Source organism: Trichechus manatus, unplaced genomic scaffold (genome assembly GCF_000243295.1).
Source record: "Trichechus manatus latirostris isolate Lorelei unplaced genomic scaffold, TriManLat1.0 scaffold00046, whole genome shotgun sequence".
Taxonomy (NCBI): domain Eukaryota; kingdom Metazoa; phylum Chordata; class Mammalia; order Sirenia; family Trichechidae; genus Trichechus; species Trichechus manatus.
The window spans coordinates 5,407,691-5,432,647 of NW_004443982.1; positions in this window are offsets into that span (position 1 = coordinate 5,407,691).

A 24,957-nucleotide genomic window follows, 5' to 3' on the forward strand; every position below is an offset into this window, starting at 1 on the left:
GAGGCCTTGGTAGCTGTGGACAATTAGTCCTTCGGACTAATCTTTTCCTTGTATCCTGTTCTCTTCATTCTCCTTTGCTCCCGAAGGGATGAGACCAGTGGAGTATCTTAGATGGCCTCTCACAGGCTTTTAAGACCCCAGACACTACTCACCAAGGTAGAATGTAGAACATTGTCTTTATGAACTGCGTTATGCCAGTTGAGCTAGATGTTCCCTGAGACCATGGTCCCCACGGCCCTCTGCCCATAAATTCAGTCCCTCAGGGAGTTTGGAAGTGTCTATGGAGCTTTCATGACCTTTCCTTGTACAAGTGGTGCTGGCTTCCCCAGTAATGTGTACTGTCTTACCCTTCACCAAAGTTACCACTTATAATTATGATTTTTAAGAGTTCCTGTTGTTCCATACATTTGCGCTGGTTTTATGTATGTATATCAAATGATCTTAAAGGTTTATGCAAGTTAGTACTATTTATTATATATTATATTATTAAACGAGGCCCCGTTTTATATCTGTTGAGTACTTTGGACTTGAATTTCCATTTTGATGATTATATTTCCAGACCTGCTTTCATTTTCTTGCATTTGTCTGGTGTATTGTATATTTTAAAATATTCTTTATTGAAATATAACATGATACAGAATAGTGCACACACTATACACGTTTAGCCTGATTTCTTTTTCTTTAAAGTACAGAACTTTATTTTCTCACAGTTCAGGAGGTTAGAAGTCCAAATTCAGGGCACTGGCTCTCAGGGAAGCATCTCTGTCTGTTGGCTTCTGGGTAAGATCCTTGCCTCTTTCAACTTCTGTAGCCCTGGTGTTCCTGGGTTCCTGGGTGATCTTCACGTGGCATCTATCCTCCCCCATTTGTGCTTGCTTCTCTCTGTCTATACTGCTCTTTATATAACTGAGAAGTGATTAGGTTTAGGACACACCCTACACTGATACGGCTTCATTAACTCAACAAAGAAAACCCTATTACCAAATGGAATTATTTTGGGGGGATACAATTCAATCCATAACAAGCCCTTTCCTGGTGATAACTCCAGTGCTACTGGATTTTTTTTTTTGCAGGTATATGCGAACTATATTTTACTTGTGCAAACAAAATTATGTGACAAAAACAAGTTTACTCTGTTAATTTTTGTTGACATCTGTTATTAAACGAATCTGTTCACTTCATTGTCGTTGAACTTTTGATTCTGGGATCTGTTTTTTTATGTAAGCCTTTTTTCCCTCTGTTCTCATTCCTTATTTCTAAAATAGTATTTGACTAACTTTGATATTCTACTATATTCTCCATTGCACATAATAGTCAAGAGAGAAAGTTTGTGGCAGTTGTATTGCACTTTGTATTGTATCTCTTTCAGAGCTCAGCCTTGGGTACAGTGTTGCTTCTTGGTGAGCTTGTGCTCTGTTGTTCAGATCTTGCCCTGGCACCTTCTGTGCTGTCTTACACATTTAGATATAAGTGAAAGAGAAGAGTTGGCTGCTCTGACCTTTTTTTTAGCTTTGTATTGTACTTCAGTGTGTTGGACATTTAATGCAGCTGTCAGTATTAATTCTAGTCCACAGATTAGGGTCTTAAAAACATCCAATCAAGCTTAAAAAGTGTTGTTGTTGTTAGATGCCCATCAAGTCGATTTCTACTCACAGCAACCCCGTGTGACAAAGTAAAACTGCCCCATAGGGCTTTCTTGGCCACAGTCTTTATTGGAAGAAGCCCTGTGGCACAGTGGCCAAGTGCTCGGCTGCTAACTGAAGGGTCGGCGATTCGAACCCACCAGCGGCTCCATGGGAGAAAGATGCCGCAATCTGCTTCCGCAAAGATACAGCCTTGGAAACCCTATGGGGTAGTTCCACTGCATCCCATAGGGTCGCTATGAGTCGGAATTGACTCGATAGCAACGGGTTTTGGGTTTAATCTCTAAAAATTAGCTTGATGATTTTTTAACAGACTGAACACTCCTACATAATCACCACTTTGATCAAGAAATACAACATTACTAGCACCCAAGAGGAAACCCTGGTGACTTAGTGGTTAAAAGTTCGGCTACTAACCAAAGGTCAACAGTTCGAATCCACCAGACACTCCTTGGAAACTCTATGGGGCAGTTCTACTCTGTCCTATAGGGTCGCTATGAGTTGGAATCGACTCGACGGCAATAGGTAGCACCCAAGAAGCCCACTTTGTGTTCCTTTCCTATCACTGCCTCTCCGCCCCTCCCCACCCCCGGGTGTACCTGACTTCTAACAGCATAGATTAGTTTTGCATGTTTTTGAAATTTATATAAATTAACCATACAGTATTGCTTCATTGCTCTTTTGAGTCTGGCTTCTTTGCTCAACATAATGTTTGTGAGATGAGATTCATACATGTTAATGTGTAGCAATCATTTGTTCATTCTGATCGCTGTATAGTATTTCTTTGCATAAATTTAGCACAACTTGTTTATCCATTCTAATGTTGATGGACGTTTGGGTAGTTTCTAGTTTTGAATAAGGGTGCTATAAGCATTACCGTACATGTCTTTTGGTGAACATATGTTTGCATTTCTCTTGAGTATGTACCTAAAAGTGGAATAGCTAGGTCATGGCATATTGCATGTATTCAGCTTTAATAGATACTACCAAACAGTTTTCCAAAGTGTTTGTACTATTTTACACTCCTACCAACAATTTGAGTTTTAGTTGCTCCACATCCTCGCCAGCTATTGGTTATTTTCCATCTTTTTCATTTTAGAGATTTCTGGTAGATATGTAGGAGTATCTCAGTGTAGTTCTGATTTATATTTCTTTGATAACTAATGAAGCTGAACATCTTTTCCTATGTTTATTTGCCATTTGAATATCCTCTTTGTGCAGTGCCTGTTCCTTTTACTCTTTTTCTATTGGGTTGTCTTATTGATTTCTAGAAATTCTTGATATATTTGAGATATGAGTCATTTTTCAGATTCATGCATTGCAAATATGTTCTCCCACTGTGAGATTTGCCTTTACACTCTTCTAATTTTGTTTTCTGATGAACAGAAGTTCTTAATTTTAATGTGGTCCAATTTAACAATCGTTTGCTCAATCTTTTGCTCTACCAGATATGAATGCTTAATATGAAGTACATTAATTAAAAAAGTATGATATTGTCTATAAGATAGACAAATAGACCAATGGGAATTCAGAGTTCCAGAATGGACCCCCACACATATGGTCCCAAGGTGACACTACAGAGCAGTAGAGAAAGGGTAGTCTTTGCAATAAGTGGTGCTGGGTCATCTTGATATCAATATCGAAGAAATGAATCTTGACCTTGACACATACCATATACAAAAATCCATTCCAGGTGGACTGTAGATCTAAATGTGAAAGATAAAACAATAAAACTCTTAGAAGAAAATAGTAAACATCTTTATGACCCTGAGGTAAGCAAAGATTTCCTACGATATGAGTACCAACCATGAAGGAAAGAATGATAGATAATATGGTGTATTTGTCTCCAATGTCATTTTGCATCTTTGTCTTTTTGTTTTAGATGTGTGGCAATTGTACTTTGTTTTTTAACACAGTCCCATAGTCATTATCTTTTATAGGAGAATTCAGCTTATCCAATTTAGTTAATTTATAATATGGTTGATTTTATGTCTCCTATTATTTTATGTTTACTATTTATTTTCCCTGGTTGATGTTTCCTCTCTTTCCCTTTTCTTATTTTTTCTGACTTGGTCACATTTCTCTTAATTTCCCTCCATTTCTTATTAATTTGTAATTTTGGTAATTTGAAATTTTGATTATTTTTATCAATTTCTGCTGGTAGTTACCTTTATCTTCCTTACAAGTATGATTAAGTCTATATTTTCTCTGTTACTAGATCTAAATAATATTGTATCAGTATCTATTCATGGAGATGTGTAATTTGCCTCCTCATTTCACTCACTACATTTTCCCAAGTTACTTCTAAATTTACACTTAGTAATAGTCTTATTTATTCCAAATGCCCAATCACATTATTATTCTTCATTCAAATATAATCATATATCAATTGCAAGAATCATACCTCAAAACTGTTTTCTTCCTATTTTGATATTTCTGTTGCTATTCAGTTTATGACTGTTTAGACTATTCCCTTGAGTATTCACCTGAGATAGGGAATATTGTAATATAAATGCTTTTATATCTAAAATCATTTTTCTTTTGTTCTGACAGAAGAATGGTGACTAGCTAGGGTGGGTGTAAACTTCTTGGATGTCAGTCCTATTCTCTCAGTAATCTGTAGATATTTTTTCTAACGTTGCAAGTGAGAAGTTTGGTACCATTGTGACCTCTTTCCTTTGTTAGTAACATGTTGTTTCTGCATGTAGGTGTTTTAGATTTTCTTTTTATCTTTTAAATTCAATGCCAAATCAAATTTGGCCATTGATTGTGTTCCTTTGGGAGGCAAGGTCCAATAGGATTAAAGAATGCAGAGCTTACGAGTATATGGAGGCAGTAAGTGACAGTTTCGGGGGGGGGGGTCCTTGAATGAAAATAATTGGGAACATGTGGGTAAGTGATTGGGACCTCTGTAGAAATTCTTGTAAGGATGTAAGTATCTGAAGTCATTGATTCAGTCCGTGAGGGTTATCGATTGTGGCTCTGAAGTGCTGAATGACTTATTGTAAGCCTAGGATCATCAAGGGTTTGCAAGTCTTCAGGAGTCAGTTTTGGGGGGCCTATAGGTGTTGTTGGCTGGGGCCTGTGGACATTAGTAATTTAGAACTATGAGTTGGCAAGTGATGGACTGGAAGCTCTATTATGAGGGTCTTACAGGGGTCACTGATTCTATATGTGGGCTGTGAGTTATGGGGTCCAATAAGAGGTCAGGTTTTGACCCCTTGAGCAGATCAATGGTAGGTTTCCTATTGAGGATACATTATTTTGATGCATGTGGTGATTATTTGAGGAGTCAGTGGAAGCAAGTTGGCACTGTTTGGGGCACACTTTTTGTCAAGCAGTGTGAGTTAATGATTTAGGATCCTATGCAGACCTGCTGGTTTCCAGGGTCCAGATGGGAATTGGCAGGGTAAGTGAGTTTAAGTTTTCATTTTGGCGTAAGAGAGTGGGTTGCATAAGTTGTCCGGGATGTACACGGAATTATACAGAAGCTCAGTTTGGCACATGTGACATAATCGCTTCAGCCTGAGTGCTTTGAAAACAGCAGGAAACAGAAATAATGTTTACTATAACTTTACAGTGTATAGAGTACTGTATAGCACAGTAGTTAAAGAAATGCATTTTGGAGCCAGGCATACCTGTGTTTGAATCTCTGTCCTTCCCTCTAGCCTGAGTGAGCTTGGGGAAAATTTCTTAACATTTCTGAACAGCTCTATCTGATGGAAAATGGGAATAATAATAATAGTAATACCTAGTTCACAGGATGAATGTGAAAATTAAATCACTTAATAAAACATTTAGTGCACCTTGTAATAATAACAATATTAATTGAATGTGTTCCAGTTGCCAGGTAGATGTGAGTGCTTTAGAAGCATCATTTCATTTAATTCTAAAAACCCTATGAAATGGGTGTTTTCATCCTCAGTTTTAAGACAAAGAAATTCTGACTTCTCCAGATTCTCACAGCTAGAATGCAGAAGAGCTGGAATTCAAATCCTCATTTATTTTACACTAAATCTCATTAATTTTCCCATACTCCATGGCAATACTTAATGTTGATTTCACTGAACTTTTCTCTTCCACTGTCTAGCACAGTGAACGACTCCTTCGTGCCCCCAGGAAGTGTTTGTGGGGTGAATGTGGAATGACTAACCATGTGGACTGTCTTTCCAGGGTTTCTTGGTGCCTCTGCAGAATCCCTAGGCCAGACCCCTTAGTGGAAACTGCAGGATCTTCCTTCCGACCCCAGCCCACCTCGCCCCAGCAGTTCTGGTTGAGTCTACAGACACCTGCCTGAAGAGTGAAGCTGTCAGCAAGAGAGCCTGAGGGCTGAGGCCCAGTGTGAACACGGCAGCTAATAGGAACTCTCCCCAGTGGTTCCTGACCCTGGCTGAGGAGGGACATGGCAGCTTGTGTGAGGTGAGGTGGAGAGGACTCCAGGGGCAGGAATTCATTCATCAGGGAGATACCCTTGGCCTGTCACCAGAACCTCAGGGTACGGGCAGGTGGGTCACAGAAAGCAGCAGATTCTAGACTTGCTGCCCCCAAGACAGATCACAATCCTCTTGCTGAGAGTGAGCAACACGGGGCTGATGTCACTACATTGGAGCCCTGTGTGTTTCAGTGGAAAATGTGATGTGGCTGATGGAGGAAAAGTGGGACATGGAGGGTCCAGCCCCATAGCAAGGGGAGAGGAGGAGGCAGCTCCCTGCAGGGTATCTGAGGATGGGATCTCAGGGGTGTGGTCACCAGTCATAGCTAAAGAAACACTAACACCGCCCCTCCCCAGCACAGGCCCTTCACTCTCCATTGGCTCTTTACAGACCCTAGCTGATCCCTACCAGAGCCTCCTTTTCCCCAGGCTTTGGGGATTTGCTGATTTCTCCTTTATCCTAAAGGTGCAGAAATAACCCTTTTCTTTGGAACTTAGAGAATGGCAGGATAGAGAGTGTAAAAATGGTGTGGTGTCAGACCTCGCCTAACTTCAGGATGGGGGAGGATAATCACCATCAGCATCAGGACAAAGCCGACTCCCATGAGGTAGAGAGGTCAGACATAACTCCACTCTCCTAACTTTTTACCAATTTTCACACCAGCTGTCTCTCCCACGGCACTCTCTACTTCTCTGTTGGGTTCAGTAATTCATTGCAGTGGCCATGGAACTCACAGATCATACTCACAATTATGGGGTTTATTAGGGAGATAACTGGTTTACAATTCAGGATCAACTTGGAGCTAACAGGAACAACTCAGGACACAATTCTTTGATCAGGACAGCTTCTTCTGAGCCATGCCCACAGACAGGCCTCTCTCTCGGCCTTTGGCTATTGGCTCTTGCTCTCGGCCTGGCCTCTGCCCTACTCGGGCAAGTGTTCCAAAGCTCTTTAGCTCTGCTGATAAGTGCCTGGAGGCACCCCACTCTACCAGGAGGCCTCCTGCACAAAGGCGCTCAGCTCTCTGGGCAAGTGTTCCAAAGCTCTTTAGCTCTGCTGATAAGTGCCTGGAGGCACCCCACTCTACCAGGAGGCCTCCTGCACAAAGGCGCTCAGCTCTCTCTCTCTGAGTTGGCAAGCCTAGCCTGCTAGTCCCACGCTACTGCCGTCTCATGCTGTCTTCAGTGTTACAGCTCTCTCTCTATCTTCTGGGTCTAGGAGGTTCTCAGCGCAGTGGCTCTGGGTCCAAAGGATGCTTCTCTCCCAGCTCTTCTTCTTGATGGTAGTGAGGTCCCCCTCCCAACTTCTGAGATTGGCTTCCTTTAAGCCTGACAGGATGGCAAAACTGACCAATCCCCTACAAGGGTTCTATGCACCTTATTTTTGTGGTCCCACGAGGGTTCCATGCACCTTATTTGCATTAGCAAAATTGTCCAGTGCCCTCGGTGGGCCACAAGCACCTTATTTGCATATTCCCACCAAATCATTTTGTGGGAGTTACAAGACCATGGCTAGAAGGGCCGTATAATAGCAATTCACTACACACAGGCTACCCCCTCTCTCTTCTAGCCATGGTTCTTTTCATACTTGGAAGATAACTTCCCCTCCCAATCATTTTACCAGTCTAAATCAGTCATTAAAAATTTGTCCTTCAGTAGGGCAAGGAGTCTTCAGGGTGAGGTTACTCAGGTGCCAACCATTCAGGTCTGCTGCGGGTGTCCATCTGATCTGGTCAGGTTCTCCTAAAGTCGTCTCTCCATCACCCTTTCTGGGCTCTGATAAAATTTAACTGAGAGTATTATTCCCTTGCTCTGAGCCTCTCTCATGTTATCAGCATAGCAAAACCTTTAAAGGACTTTAGGTTCGGCCACTGTACTCCAGTCCAGCCATGCCTCCCCCTTAGTCCACTCTTTCAGACTTACAGCCTCTACAATTACAGTTTTTACAATCACAATTAAACCTGTTAACAATCAGCACTCACAACTGAATTATATAATCCTATCAGCATCTCCCTCTACCCTCTCTTCCCCAAATCTATCAGGAAAAGAGGAATCAATTCAGTAAAGATCCTCCCTGGTCTCCCTCGTTTTGAATGTAAGCACACTCATGAAAGCATGTAAGCCGGCCACTTCATGCCATCATCTCCCCCTATTTTAGATAGCCAATGTTTAAATTGTCTGTCCCTATCATGCCAGTACTCTGAGGAGAGTTCCTTGATCTGAAGAATCTTCTGTTCTGGTTAGAACTCTGAGCATCTGCATCCATAAGCAAAGTCCAACCCAGGGCTAGCCATGAAATTGCAGCAATCTACACCAGCTGATGGTGTCAAACATCTCTCTCTGTCTTCCCCCTTTACCTGGGGCCAGGTCATCTCATCACCATTCAGTCAGGGTCACCTCATCTTCATCCCCATTCAGTTGGGTTCAACTCATCCCTAGCCATCCAAGCTAGGTCAATGGGTACCAGCTGTAGGCTTGGGAGTCCGCACACATCCCTGTACTTCAGACTAGCCAGACCCTTCTCTCTCTCTCTCATCCCTAGCCCCCATGGGCTAGGTCAGTGTTTCAAAGGAACATGTCCAAACTCAGCCCATCTCTTCATTGCTGTACCTCCCCCACTTCCACTCATCTAGTAGACCCACGTGCTCACCTCAAGTGAGCATACCAGTCTGTCTACTTGCTGGCTCCCTTTAACTTCCAGTCCTGGAAGATAGTTCTTCTGATGGACACCGACTTTTCCTGCCTTGATACACCCAACAACAAACTGCTTGTCCACAGTTCAAGAAGCAAAACAGTCATTTCTTTTTACAGGTCCTTCAAGGAGCCCTGGTGGTGCAGTGGCTAAGCACTCGGCTGCTAACTGAAAGGTCGGCAGTTCAAACCCATCAGCTATTCTGTGGGATAAAGATGTGGCAGTCTACTTCCATAAAGATTTACAGCCTTGGAAACCCTATGGGGCAGTTCTACTATGTCATATAGAGTTGCTGTGAGTTGGAATTGACTCAGTGGCAATGGGTTTGTTTTGTTGGTTTTTGCTCCTTCAAATGCAAATCTCCTGCTCTCATAGCAGTTCTGGGTGGTTCTGCATGACTTTTCAAATGCAAATTTCCTGGCTGCAAAGATTCTGAGTGGGGCTTAGGTTTTTTCCCTAAGCCCCCAATACTCTATACGCAGGCCCACTGCTGGGAAACGAATGGCCTGTGTTTCTTTTGGTCAAATCTTAGTTTCCCTTTTAGCATATCCAAACAAGTATTGACAGAAGGCGGAGTTGCATGTTCTCTGTTTTTTACAATAGACAATCATATGTTCAGGTCTGTTTTACAACACCAGGTAGGGAAAACATTCCTTCGGTCAGACAAATACAGTACATTCAGATAAACACATAAACCTTTAACGTTCCGATTTCATCTTCTCTTCTCCACCCCATGACTATCTTCCTATTCATATGCATATGGCCTTGGGGCTCTGGCTGGGTGGAACCAGAAGACCCTGGCCCCCTATCAATCATCTTGCTTAACTTGCCAGACTTTCACCCAAGCCACTCCAGATATGGCTTTTCTCTCCTTAGCTGCAGCATAACATCTCTTACTTTCCTTTCAGCCATTACAGATAACAACAACCAAAGTAACCATCTAAGAATCAAAAGTTTTACTTCCCACACCTCTTCATCCTTTCTCTTCCAAAATCCCATTCTTCTGTGAGTCAGGAGCCACTGCAACAAATCCCACTTCTGACGCCAACTGTAAAAATGGCATGGCGTCAGATCTTGCCTAACTTCAGGAGGTGGGAGGATAATCACCATCAGCATCAGCCCAAAGCTGACTCCCATGAGGTGGAGGTTAGACATACCTCCACTCTCCAAACTTTTTACCAATTCTGACACCAGCCATCTCTCCCACGGCACTCTCTACTTCTCTGCTGGGTTCGATAATTCATTGCAGTGGCCACACAGAACTCACAGACCATACTCGCAATTATGGGGTTTATTAGGGAAGTAATAGGTTACAATTCAGTATCAAATTAGAGGTAACAGGAACAACTCAGGATACAGTTCTTTGATCGGGACAGCTTCTCAGCCTTGCCTACAGACAGGCCTCTCTCTCGGCCCTTGGCTCTTGGCCCTCACTCTCGGCCTGGCCTCTGCCCTGCTCAGGCAAGCGTTACAAAGCTCTTTAGCTCCACCGATTGGTATCCGGAGGCACCCTACTCTACCAGGAAGCCTCCTGACCAAAGACACTCAGCTCCCTCTCACTCCATGGGTTGGCAAGCCTAGCCTGCTGCTCCCGTGCTACTGCCGTTTTGTGCCTTCTTCAGTGTTACAGCTCTCTGTCTGTCTTCCGTCTCCATGTCTCTCTGCTAAACCTGTCAGGGAAGTTCCTTATCAAAGACATGCCCCTCCCCTCCCCACAATACCATGAACTAACCAATCCTCTACAAGGGTTCTATGCACCTTGTTTGCATTGCCCCACCCCCACAAGGATTCTATGCACTTTATTTGTATTAGCAAAACTGTCCAATCCCCTTAGTGGGCCACAATCACCTTATTTGCATAGTCCCACCCAGTCATTTTGTGGGAGTTACAAGACCATGGCTAGAAGGGCCATATAATAGCAATTCACTGCACCACAGAGAGTGACAGCAGTTTCTAGGAACCTTCTAGTTCTTTTGACACCTTTCAAAGATGAATAAAATGGCCTGAGAAGATGTGTGAGTTGCCCAGGTCTCTCAGGTTGTGAGTGGCATCACTAGACTGGAACTAGATCTCCTGAATGTGTCATCCAGCCTCACCACACTTCAGCCAAGACCAAGTTTCCCCCTTAAAGTTCCCTTTGAGCTGCTGTAAACGGGCAAAGACAATGAGAGAGCCAAGCTTTCTCCTTGAATATCTTCCTGTGGATGCTCTCACCTCTTGGGAAGGGCTTGTCACAGGGGCTCTGGGCCATGTGGTCATCATGATAATATTAAATTTGAAATTATTTTGATTTTTTATTATTTCATAATTATTTTGTAATAAAATGTTAGAAAATACAAGTTAGCAAATAGAAGACAATAAAAAAATTACTTGTTATTCCAGCATTACCCAAAGGTAACCATTGTTAATATTTTGCCCTGTTTTCCTTTCAGTTGTTTTTCCCTTTGTATGTGCATGTGTGCATGTACGTGCAGCTGTGAGTATGCACACATACCCATGCACGTAAACATACAGATACACAGCTAAAGTTAAAAATGGAATCATGCTATTGAGTTATCTCCTTTTTCACTTGGCAGGTTAACAAATAATTTTCTAGGCAGCAAATATTTTTCTTCTTATACACATGATACATAGCATTCTGTCCTTTGGGTATATTATAATTAATTTAACTAATCCACTATTAATGTACATTTTGGGTATTTCAGGTTTATTATTGAGATTAAAACTGCCGTGGTAAAATTCCTGCATTTAAATCTTTTTGCCCAAGTTATTGAAATTATATTTTTTGAGTCAAAAGTTTGGTGCATTGAATGGTAAATGAATCAGTGCCTAACAATAGTTTACTTCCACCCAGTGGAAAAGCTTCCTTGTCTGCTTAGTCATATCGGTCATGGACCCGCAGGTTGGGGCTACAACAATGTGGTCCTCCCCAGTCCTTCCATAGTTAGCCTTTTGCTCAGTTGATGTGTAGGGATTTCTAGACTAATGATTCTGGGGCCTGCAAGGCACATTTCTCCACTCATCCATTTCACCCCAGCTAGCTTCACAGATCTCTACCCCTTCTCAAGAAGAGATGGAAATGACTAAGACACTGCTGAATATTATTTATTCACTTATTTATTTGTTATACTTTTGTTTTCATTAGATTTTAGGGCTCAGGGAATAGGCAGAGATAGCAAGGAACCAATAAAAATGCTCCCAGGGTTTGGGGAGCAGCCAGACAGACCAGAAAACAGTGACTGAAGCTGGAGAACAGGCAGGCAGAACAGTTAGAAAAAGAGGGACTAGGGATTAGCCACAAGGAATAGGCAGAAGGATAAGGATGAGGGAACAGCTGGAGGGACCATAGTGCACTTATTGGAGATGGAGAATAGCCAGGAGGTCCAGGGAACAGGTGGGGGTATAGTGAAACAAACAGGAAACATGAACCAGAGGCCTGGTAGCAGCCAGAGAGATCAAGAAACAGTTGTTGAGGCTGGGTAAGTGGTTGAGAGACCAGGGAAAAAACAAAAGGGCCAGGTAATAATTGGGGAGCAGGGAAGAGCCAGAGGTTTAGGGAATATCCAGAGGGATCATGAAATAGGAGAAAGGACCAGGGAATAGTCAGAGGAACCAGATAGCAGCCAGAGAGATAGGCAACTTTCTGAGGAATCAGGGAGCAACTCCTTTGTTCAGAGGACAATTCAAGATATAGGGGAAAAGGTAGAGAGGTACCAGGAAACAAGAAATGGAAGACATGACCTTGACAATGGGTAGCAGCCAGAGGAGCCAGAAAACAGTTGCTGAGGCTAAAGAACAGGTGGAGGGATCAGGGAAGAGGCAGGAACCACAAACAGTTGGAAAGATGAGAGAAGAGCCTCTATGTGTAAGGAATAGCCTAGAGTACCAGGGAACACATGGAGCAAGAAATAGTCACTGGGAGTCAGTGAGCTCTGCTGATTCAGAGCTCTGCTGATTCAAAGCTCTGCCTACAACTGAGAGGCTTCCCAGGACACGTGACTTTCAGTGCTAAAACCAGGAAAGTCCCAGGCAAACTGGGACAACTGGTCACCCTACCCAGGAAAAAATCAGGGGAACCAACCAACAGTCAGACTTAATATGAGTAACGGAGAAGATAGAAGTACAGAATTCAGCCATGCACAGAACACTTTAATGGTTAAGAGCATAGGCTAAGAAGGCAGCTAGACCAGTATTACTCAGTGTGGTTCATGGACCAGATACATCAGCATCATGTGAGAGTATATTAGAAATGCACTGAAGGAACTGTCCAAGGGAATGGGAGAATCAGGAGGACTAGGGAACAGTTAGAGGAATCAAAGAACAGTCTACGTGAACAAGGAACAGCTAGAGGGAACAAGGAAGGATTTTAGGGACCAGGGGACAGTCAGATGGACTGGGGACAATCAGAAGAATGATACCACAGAACAAGGATCAGCTAGAGGGACAACTGCCCAAGAGGACACAGGAAAGTAGGAAGCACCAGGGATCAGGCAGAGGGAACAGAAAACAGGAAGCATGGGACAGTCAGATGGATCCAGGGTGCAATCAGAGGAAGCAAGAAGTAGGGTCATCAGGAAAGAGACTCAGGGTTAGTCAGAAGGGACAAGAAACAGCAGGAACAGTAAACAGAGGGATCAAGGGGCAGTCAGAGGGAACAAGATACAGTCAAGTAGACAGGGAATAGTCAGAGGGAACAAGGACCAGCACGCAGAGCAGAGAAAAGTCAGGGGAACCAGAAAACAAATAGATGGACAGGGAATTGTCAGAGGAAACAGAAAAACCAAAGGGAGGAAGAACAATTGTAAGGGCACAGAGAACAATCAGAGGAAATACGTACCAGTCAGATGGATAGGGAACAGCTAGGGTGGGGGAAGACCAGGGAACCCCATGCCAAGGAGGAACATCCAGAGAGGCAGGTACCTGGCCCCAGGTGAGTGTGCACTCACTAGGCCCGGGGCAGGATTTAGAAGGGCAGAGTGGTGTCGCAGGAGGTGATGTAGAAGTGTCCTGAGGCAGGATGGGAACAGCCCAGAGATGAAGGTTTGGGCCCTCTGCCAGCTTCAGGGTAGGACAGAGCAGGTAGCTGGGGGATCAGGGACAGAGTAGGCAGTGAGTGGCCAAGCTTGGCAGCCCAGCATGCCCGGGAGTTGGGGAGGGGTACATAATGCACTGAGATGACCCTGAAAGGAGACGTTGCTGTGTGATTGGCTGGAGAGCAGTGAGGAGCCATGGTGGGGGGCTTTACCTAGGTTGAGGAAATCCTTGTAGGGGTCTTTGTAGGAAGTCCTCGTAGGGGCATATGCCATCGTTCATGGTAGTGCTTAAATCAAACCTTTTCTTATGTGGCCAGGTGAAACTGGAATCTGGTGGGTCTGTGTTATCATTTGGGTACTCAAATTAGGTATCCAAATCTATAGCTCCAAAGTCCTCCGCTATCCCCCATATGCCAGCCCAGTCAGGGTAGGCCCAAGAATTTTATTTTGATGGGGAGTGGGATCAGTGTACCTTATATATATTCATCTTGCACTTGTTAACGTTCATAGTGTCTGCCATTGTCTTTGTACACTTTCCCCGTGAATCTGGCCTTAATGATTCCCAGGGAGGGAGAGACAGGTGAGGGTGGTCTTTTGTCCACAAGTTTAGGCTTAGGTCAGCAGGTAGGCAGTATCAGTTGTTAAAATGTTTAACAATATCAGATGGTAAAATATTTTAATAGTTCTATATTGTTGGGTAAATAGATACTGCTCCCCCACCCCCTGAGACTACTCTCCTATGTCACCCATGTATCTCCTGATCTGTTCTGGGGTGGCCAGCAAGAGAGCCAGAGCAAGGATCCATAGGGTGGTGCAGCCCATGCAGGCATCTGTGGGACAAAAAGAATGAGAACTTTCCTCAACCCTGACCCCCCAAGGCTCTCCCTGGATGACTGACTGTCCTTGGGTGATGAAAGTCGGGGCATGTCACGTACCTTACTAGGTGCTCAGGTGGAGATCTTGCTTTCAGCACCCCTCAGGACTTGTGCTCAGGAGAGCTGGTGGGTGGAGAAGTGCTAGGACATGGCCCAATGCCTGCAGATCTGCCTCTGGGCGCTGCTGGTGGTGGAGCAGGTTCTGTTAGTCCCCTCCCTGCTCTAACCTCCCGAATAATCATCGACAAGGGGAGGTCAATAAGGGTTCTGAAAGATCAAAGGGTCTTTTGATGAATAAAGATTAGATTCCTTGTTTCATTATAGTCAAATCATTAGATCTTTTCTTTGATACTTAGTGCATTTTATGTCTTTAAGAAATCCTGACCTACCCCAAGGCCTAAATGAATATTCACCTATATTTCTACTAAGAGTTTTAAAGCTTCGATTCTTTTGTAGCTTATTGTTTTGAAATAATTTCAAAATTAAAGATAAGTTGCAAGAATAGTACAAAGAACTATATATGCCCTTCATCCAGAATCACCGATTGTTAACATTTTGCCACATTTGCTTTCATTTTCTTCTCAATTTATGTATGTACATGTCTACACACACAGATATTTAAATTTTTATTTTCTGAACCATTTGAGAGTAATTTGCAGACATAACGTCCCTTTACCCTTAAATACTTCAATGTGTGTCTCTTAAGAACAAGGGCATTCTCTTACATAACTACAATACAGTTATCAAAATCAAGAAATTTAACTTTGATATAGTACTATTATTATATATAATATACAGTTTTACCAGTTGTCACAGTAATATTCTTTATAGCATTTTCCCTTTGATCCAGGATCCAATCCAAGTTCATGTGTTGCATTTTGTTGTCATGCCTCTTCAGTCTTTAATCTGGAATGGGGCCTGTCTTTCCTTAACTTTCATCATACTGACATTTTTGAAGAATGTCCCTCAATTTGGATTTGTCATTTCCTTATTATTAGATTCTGGAATCAATTCGACAGCAGCGGGTTTGGTTTTTTTTTATTATTAGGTTCAGGTTATTCATTTTTGTCAGGAATATCACAGAAGTGATGCTATGTTCTTCTCAGTGCCTCAATATCAATTTGTCCTGTTATTGATCATAATTAACTTTGATTATTTGATTAAGGTGGTATCTTTCAGACATCTCCACTTTAAAGTTACTATTTTTCCCTTTGTAATTAATAAGTATTTTATGGGGAGCTACTTTGAGACTATGCAACTATCCTATTTCTCATAGTTTTGCCCACTGATTTTGGCATCTGTCAATGGTTCTTGCCTGTAACAATCAGTTACTGTGGTGTTTCTCTAATGGTGTTTTTCTAATTCTGTCATTCCATCTACATTTATGAGTTAGCATTCTACTGTAAGGAAAATTATTCCTAGTTCTGACTGCTAAAAGGACAATGAGATGCCAGGCATAACGAGTACACCTTGACTTATAAATAACATTTCACACTAGTAGGAACTAGAGCTTTTTGGATAAATGGCTGACTCAAGAGCTAGGACAAGGAAGGTACAAGGTGATCCTGGAAGAATTGTGCCAGAAAGTAAGAAAGAGCTCAAAAGATGAGTTCATGTCAAAAGGACACAGCCAGCTTGAAGGACATCCCTTTGGCCAATTCTAGGATAATATGACTAGCAAAATAAATAATGATAGTAATAGATTATAATCCACTGAATAAAATAGGAAACCATAAATCCATATGATAGGTAGGTAGGCAGATAGATGCTTTTTTAATAGCATCCTGTTCTTTTTTGATGTGTCCATTAACTCCTCTAATCTTTCCGAGGATATTACTAGCTTAAAATTTTTTTTTTGAAATAATGATAGATTTACAAGAAGTTCCAAAAACAGTACACAGAAGTCCCATGTAACCCTTTACCCAGTTTTCCCCAATGGTTACATAGTATAATATCACAAAAAGGAAAATGACATTGGTACAACTTGTATGTATAGTTCTATGCCATTTTATCACATGTGTAGATTCCTGTAACTATGACCACAAGCTAGATACAGAACTATTCCATCACCACAAAGGTCTACTGGTGTTGACATTTTACCAGTTAGAGTAAAGTGTGAAAACCTTACCTCCCTTTAAGTCCCTTTATTCTCACCCATTTATAATTGTCTTAAATATTCCTCTACATACATTGAGATCCACATCAGACAGTGTTATACTTTTTGCTTCAACCTTCGAACGTAATTTTGAGAAAAAACTCAAAAGAAGGAAAATCTATGTATTTACCCATATTTTTGTTCCTTCCATTCTTCTTCCCTGATGTTCCAAGATCCTTTTTTTATCATCTTCTTTCTGTGTGGAGAACGTCCTTGAACCATTCTTTTAGGGTTGGTCTGCTGGTGACAAATTTTCTTAGTTTCCCTTTATCTGAGGGTGTCTTGATTTCCCAATTTTTTTTAAAATGACAGCTTTATTGAGATAATAATTCACATGCCATATAATTCACCTATCTAAAATATACAATTCAATGGTTTTTAGTATATTCACAGATATGTGCAGCTATCACCACAGTCAATTTTAGAAGATTTTCATCACCTCAAAAAGAAAACTCCATACACATGAACTATTAATCCCTATCCTCTAACCCCCACCCCCACCCCCCGCAGCCATAAACAACAACTAATCTACTTTCTATCTCTATAGAATTGCCTATTCTGGACATTTCATATAAATGGAATCATATCATATGTGTTCTTTTGTGACTGGCTTCTTTCACTTAGCATAATGTCTTCAAGGTTTATCAATGTTGTAGCATGTATCAGTACTTTATTCCTTTTTATGGCCAAACAATGTTCCATTGTATGGATATACCACATTTTGTTTATCCATTCATCCAGTTGATGGACATTTGGGTTGTTTCTACCTTTTGACTACTGTATTATGAATACACAGGAATCAAATCGACTACATCTGTGGAAAGAGACAGTGGAGAGGCTCAATATCATCAGTCAGAACAAGGCCACAGGCCAACTGCAGAACAGATCATCAACTACTCATATGGAAGTTCAAGTTGAAGCTGAAGAAAATTAAAACAAGTCCACAGGAACCAAAGTACAACCTTGAATATATCCCACCTGAATTTAGAGACCATCTCAAGAACAGATTTAATGCATTGAACACTGATGACCGAAGACCAGACAAGTTGTGGGATGATGTCATACATGAAGCAAAAAGTCATTAAAAAGTAGGAAAGAAACAAAAGACCAAAATGAATGTCAGAAGAGACTCTGAAACTTGCTCTTGAATGTAGAGTAGCTAAAACGAATGGAAGTAATGATCATTGAAAAGAGCTGAACAGAAGATTTCAAAGGGCAGCTCAAGAAGGCAAAGTAAAGTATTATAATGAAATGTGCAAAGACCTGGAGTTAGTAAACGAAAAGGGAATAACATGCTTGGCATTTCTCAAGTTGAAAGAACTGAAGAAAAAATTCAAGCCTTGAGTTACAATACTGAAAGATTCTATTGGCAAAATATTGAACGATGCAGGAAACATCAAAAGCAGGTGGAAGGAATACACAGAGTCACTGTACCAAAAAGAATTGGTCGACATTCTACCATTTCAGGAGGTAGCATATGATCAAGAACTGATGGTATTGAAGGAAGAAGTCCAAGCTGCACTGAAAGCATTGGTGGAAAAAAAGTCCCAAGAATTGACAGAATACCAATTGAGATGTTTCAACAAATGGATGCAATGCTGGAAGTGCTCACTTGTCTAGGCCAAGAAATTTGGAAGACCTGGCCAACCGACAGGAAGAGATCCATATTTGTGCCCATTCCAAAGAAAGGTGATCCAACAGAATGTGGAAATTATCAAACAATATTAATATCACATGCAAGTAAAATTTTGCTGAAGATAATTCAAAAACGGTTGCAGCAGTACATCAACAGGGAACTGCCAGCAGTTCAAGCCAAATTCAGGAGAGGATGTGGAATGAGGGATATCATTGCAGATGTCAGATGGATCTTGGCTGAAAGCAGAGAATACCAGAAAGATGTTTACTTGTGTTTTATTGACTATGCAAAGGCATTAGACTGTGTGGATCATAACAAATTACGGATAACATTGCAAAGAATGGGAATTCTGCTCATGTGGAACCTGTACATAGACCAAGAGGCAGTTGTTCAGACAGAATGAGGGGATACTGTGTGGTTTAACATCAAAAAAGGTGTGCATCAGGGTTGTATCCTTTCACCATACTTACTCAATCTGTATGCTGAGCAAATAATCCGAGAAGCCGGACTATATGAAGAACAGCATCACGATTGGAGGAAGAGTCATTAACAACCTGCAATATGCATTGATACAACCTTGCTTGCTGAAAGTGAAGAGGACTTGAAGCACTCACTGATGAAGATCAAAGACTACAGCCTTCAGTATGGATTACACTTCAACATAAAGAAAACAAAAATCCTGTCAACTGGACCAATAAGCAACATCATGATAAACGGAGAAAAGATTGAAGTTGTCAAGGATTTCATTTTACCTGGATCTACAATCAACGTCCATGGAAGTAGCAGTCAAGAAATCAAATGATGTATTGCATTAGGCAAATCTGCTGCAAAAGACCCCTTTAAAGTGTTAAAAAGCAAAGATATCACCTTGAGGACTAAGGTGCTCCTGACTCAAGCCATGGTATTTCCAATCAGCTCATACGCATGCAAAAGCTGGACAATGAATAAGGAAGACAGAAGAATTGATGCCTTTGAATTATGGTGTTGGCAAAGACTATTGAATATACCATGAACTACCAGAAGAATGAACAAATCTGTCTCGGAAGAAGTACAGCCAGAATGCTCCTTAGAAGTGAGGATAGCGAGAATTTGTCTCACGTACTTTGGACATGTTATCATTTGGACATGTTATCAGGGGAGACCAGTCCCTGGCGAAGGACATCATGCTTGGTAAAATAGAGGGTGAGCAAAAAAGAGGGAGACCCTCAATGAGATGGATTGACAAGGTGGCTGCAACAATGGGCTCAAACATATCAACGATTTTGAGGATGGTGCAGGACCAGGCAGTGTTTCCTTCTGTTGTACATAGGGTCGCTCTGGGTTGGAACCGGCTCGATGTCACCTAACAACATGACAACAACATTATGAATAATGCTGCTATAAACATTCATGCACACATTTTTGTGTGGACATGTATTTTCATTTCTTTTGGGTAGATATACCTAAGAGTGGAATTGCTGAATCATATGGTAAGTCTATGTTTAAACCTTTGAGGAACTGCCAGACTGTTTTCCAGAGTGGCTGCACCATTTTACATTCCCACCAGCAATGTGAGGGCTCTGATTTCTCCACATCCTTGCCAACATTTGTTATTATCTCTCTTTTTGATTATTGCTATCCTAGTGGGTGTAAGGATTCCCTGGGTAATGCAAATGGTTGACGGGCTTGACTGCTAACTGAAGAAAAGCTGGAGCTTTGGGTTCACCCAGAGGCACCTTGGAGGAAAGCCCTAGTGATCTACTTCTGAAAAATCAGCCATTTAAAATCTTGTGAAGCACAGTTCTACTCTGACACATGTGGGGTCGCCATGAGTTGGTGTCAACTCAAAGGCAACTGGTTAAGTGGCTATAAAGTGGTATCTTATTGTGGTTTTAATTTGCATTTCCCTGATGACTAATGATGTTGATCATCTTTTCATGTGCTTATTGGTCATTACCCCTTCATTTCTGAAGGATAATTCTGCCAGATATAGAATTCAGGGTTGACAGTTCTTTTCTTTCAGCACTTGAAAAATATTGTTCCACTTCCTTCTCACCTCCATGGTTTCTCCATTGTCATTCTAATTGTTTCTCCCCTGCAGGTAAAGTATCATTTCCCTCTTGCTGATTTCAAGATTTATTTTCTTTGTCTTTAGTTTTCTGAAGTTTAATTACGATGTGTCGGGTAGAATTCTTCGGTTTGTCCTTTTGGAGTTCACTCAGTTTCTTGAATTGCTAAATTGACATCTTTTGTCAAATCTGGGAAATTTTTAGCCATTATTTCTTCAAGTACTTTTTCAGCCCCACACTCTTTCTCCTCTCCTTCTGGGACTCTGATGACACAAATGTTAGATCTTTTCTTATAGTCCCACAGGTCCCTGAGGCTCTGTTCATTTTTTTTTTCTGGTCAATTTTATCTTTGTTGTTCAGATTGGATAATTTCCATTGTTTTGTCTTCAAGTTCACTGATTCTTTATTATGTCCTCTCCTTTCTGCTGTTGAGCACATCCATTGAGTTTTTTATTTCAGTTATTGTTTTTTCAGTTCTAAAATTCCCATTTGGTTCTTCTTTATATCTTCTATTTCTTTGCTAAGACTTTCTATTTTCTCATTTCTTTCAAGCATTTTTATCATGGTTGCCCTGAAATCCTTGTCAGATAATTCCAACATCTGTGTCATCATGGTGTTGGCTTTTGTTGATTGTCTTTTGTCATTTAAGTTGAGATTTTCCTGGTTCTTCATATGATGCCTGGTTTTCTATTTTGTTCTGGATATTCTGGGTTTTATGTTATGAGTCTCTGGATCTTATTTAAATCTTGTGTTTTAGCAGGCCCTCTTACACTGCTCTGCTAGGAGAAGAGGGGCATCTCCTTCTTACTGACAGATGGAGGTGGAAGTCCAGGTTCTGCATTTAACCTCTGTTGATGCCCCAGAGAGGAAGGAGTGCCTCATTACTTCTGGGTGGGGTGGGATTTCAGGTTTCCCTCTCAACCCCTCTGACACCACCCTGTGGGAAGGAAGGAGGGAACTTCATTACCTCTGGGTGGAGGATAGATGTCCAGGATCCCTGTGTGGCCTCAGCTGACACTGTGGGGAGGGGTCTTATTACCTGCAGGTGGAGGTGAAAGCCTGGGCTCCCTGTTTGGTCTTCTCTGATATCACCCCAGTAGGATGGGTAAGTAGTGCCTTGTTACAGCTGGACAAGGATAAAAGTCTAAGCTCCTTACTTGGCCTTTGCTGACAGGAATGGTGGTGGGGCCACAGTTATTTCTGATGCTTGACTGAAGTAGGGCAGTTATTATCTAAATTTTTCTGTCTGGCTAGGTTGCCCATTTCCTGGTCCTTTGGCTACAGAGAGCAGGTTTTTCTTGGGACTGTTTTTGTGTGTGCCTGTTGGCATTTCTGTGTTGCCAACTTCTCCAGCACCTAGTCCAGGATATATGAGGCAAAAAGAAAACTCAGGGAAATGACCCTTATGTCATTCCTCAGGTTCTGAGGTCCCTAGCTGGTCTACTGTCTTCTCTCAAACTTTTGGAGTCTTCTTATTTTTGTTTTATATATAATGTCCAGGGTTTTTAGCTATACTTAGCAGAAGGTATAGGAAGTGTGTCTACTCCATTTTGGTCCTATTGGTAGTTTTTTAACTTAATTTTTGAATTGATAATACACTCACATTGTTCTCTTTCCCAAACTCCCAAGTCTCCCAAACACAGAAAACCAGTCTTTATAGGTTATGTGTGGGGGGAGAGGTGGGTAGGTGGGGTGTATGCTTAGAGTTTATGCAAATAAAAGCAAGAAAATATCCTTAATATTTTTTCACAGAGATGGTAGGATACTATATATACATTGAACATTGATGTTTTTAAAATTACTGTTAATTCTTAACCTTTTCATATGATACGTTTACACATTTTGAATAGTGCTTATTATGGATTGAATTGTGTCCCCCAAAAATATTTGTTGTAAATCTACCCCCTTTACCGTGGTTAAGGAGCCCTGGTGGTTCAGCGGTTAAGTGCTCAGCTGCTAACCTAATGGTCGGCAGTTTGAACCCACCAGCTGCTCCACAGGAGAAAGATGTGGTAGTCTGCTTCTGTAAAGATTACAGCCTTGAAAACCCTATGGGGCAGTTCTACCCTGATCTGTAGGGTTGCCATGAGTCATAATTGACTCAATGGCAATGGTTGGGTTTTTTATCTGTGGTTATAATCCCATTTGGGAATGGGTTTTCTTTGTTATGTTAACGAGGCTGTGTTAGTGTAGGTTGTGTCTTAAGTCAGTTTCTTTTGAGATATAAAAGATCAAGCAAGTAAGCAGAAATGGGGGAATACAGATGTCAAGCCACATGAAGATCGCCAAGGAACAAAAGCTGAATAGAGACAAGGGCTTTCCTCCAGAGCCAACAGAGTCTTCCCCTAGAGCCGTCACCCTGAATTTGGACATCTAGCCTCCTAACTGTGAGAAAATAAATTTGTTTGGTGAAGCCAGCCACTTGTGGTATTTCTGTTATAGCAGCACTAGATAACTAAGACAGTGCTGCTATATTTTTGAACATGTCTCCTGTTGCAGATGTGGACATATTTTTATTGGGCATATTTCTAGGCATGGAACTGCTGTGTCATACTGGTTACATGTCTTCAACATTACCAGATAAAGGCAAAATATTTTCCAACCTAGTTGTACCAATTTATACACCCATCAGCAATATAAGTGTTCTTATTGTACCATGTCCTCTTCAACACTTGATATTATCAATCTTTTTCATTGAAGACATTCTAGATGTTGTGTAGTGGCATCTCATTGTGGTTTTAATTTGCATTTCCTGGCTATTAAGGAGGTTAAGCCTCTTTTTGTGTGTTTATTGAAGCCTTAGATTTCCTCTTTTGTAAAATGCCTGTTTTAGCCCATTTTTCTACTAGGTGATCTCTTTTTTTTTCTTATTGATTTGTATGAGTTCTTTATATACTCTAGATAGGAGCCTTGTGTTGGTAATATGTGTGGCAGATATCTTTTCCTACACTGTGGCTTTCCTTTTTTCTCTTTTAATGCTGTCTTTTAAATGAATAAACCCGTTGCCATCAAGTTGATTCCAATAGGGGTTTTTAATTTTATTGAAGGTAGATTTATCAATTTTTTCTTTTTTTATGTTAATTTATTTTTAGTTTTTAACATTTTTTTTCTTTTACGTTAGATGTAGGTTTACAGAGCAATTTAGTTTCTCATTAAACAATTAATACACATATTGTTTTGTGACATTGGTTGCCAACCCCATGACATGTCAACACTCTCCCCTTCTTGACCTTGGGTTCCCCGTTACCAGTATTCCTGTCCCCTCCTGCCTTCTTGTCCTTGCTGTTGTGACCATTTAGTCTCATTTTGTTTTATGGGCCTGTCTAATCTTTGGCTGAAGGGTGAACCTCAGCAGTGACTTTAATACTGAGTTAAAAGGGTATCCAGGGACCATACTCTTGGGGTTTCTGCAGTCTCTGTCAGACCAGTAAGTCTAGTCTTTTTTAGTGAGTTAGAATTTTGTTCTACATTTTTCTCCAGTTCTGTCCAGGACCCTCTATTGTGATCCCTGTGAGAGCAGTCAGTGGTGGTAGCCAGACACCATCTAGTTGTGCTGAACTCAGTCTGGTAGAGTCTGTGGTAGTTGTGGTCCATTAGTCCTTTGGACCAATCTTTCCCTTGTGTCTTTGGTGTTCTTCATTCTCCCTTGCTCCAGATGGGGTGGGACCAGTGGAGTGTGTTAGAAGGCTACTTACAAGCTTTTAAGACCCCAGACTCTACTCACCAAAGTAGGATGTAGAACATTTTCTTTATAAACTATGTTATACCGATTGAGCTAGATGTCCCCTGAGATCATGGTCCCCGACCCTCAGCCTAGTAAATCGGTCTCTCAGGGAGTTTGGATGTGCCTATGAAGCTTCCATGACCTTGCCTTGGTCAAGTTGTGCTGACTTCCCCAGTGTTGTGTACTGTCTTAGCCTTCACCAAAGTTACCACTTATCTATTGTCTAGTTAGTGTGTTTCCCTCGTCACTCCTCCCCTCCCTTGTAACCATCAAGGATGGTTTCTTTCTGTGTGTAAACCTTTTCATGAGTTTTTATAATAGTGGTCTCATACAGTATTTGTCCTTTTGTGATTGGCTTATTTCACTCAGCAGAATGCCCTCCAGATTCATCCATGTTGTTAGATGTTTCACAGATTGATCATTGTTCTTTATCGTTGTGTAGTATTCCATAGAGTGTATGTACCACAGTTTCTTTATCCATTCATCTGTTGATAGGCACTTAGGTTGTTTCCATCTTTTAGCTATTGTGAATAATGCTGCAATGAACATGAATGTGCATATGTCTATTTGTGTGACCGCTTGTATTTCCCTAGGATATATTCCTAGGAGTGGGACTGCTGGATCGTATTGTATTTCTATTTCTAGCTTTTTAAGGTAGTGCCATATTGTTTTCCAAAATGGTTGTACCATTTTACATTCCCACCGGCAGTGCATAAGAG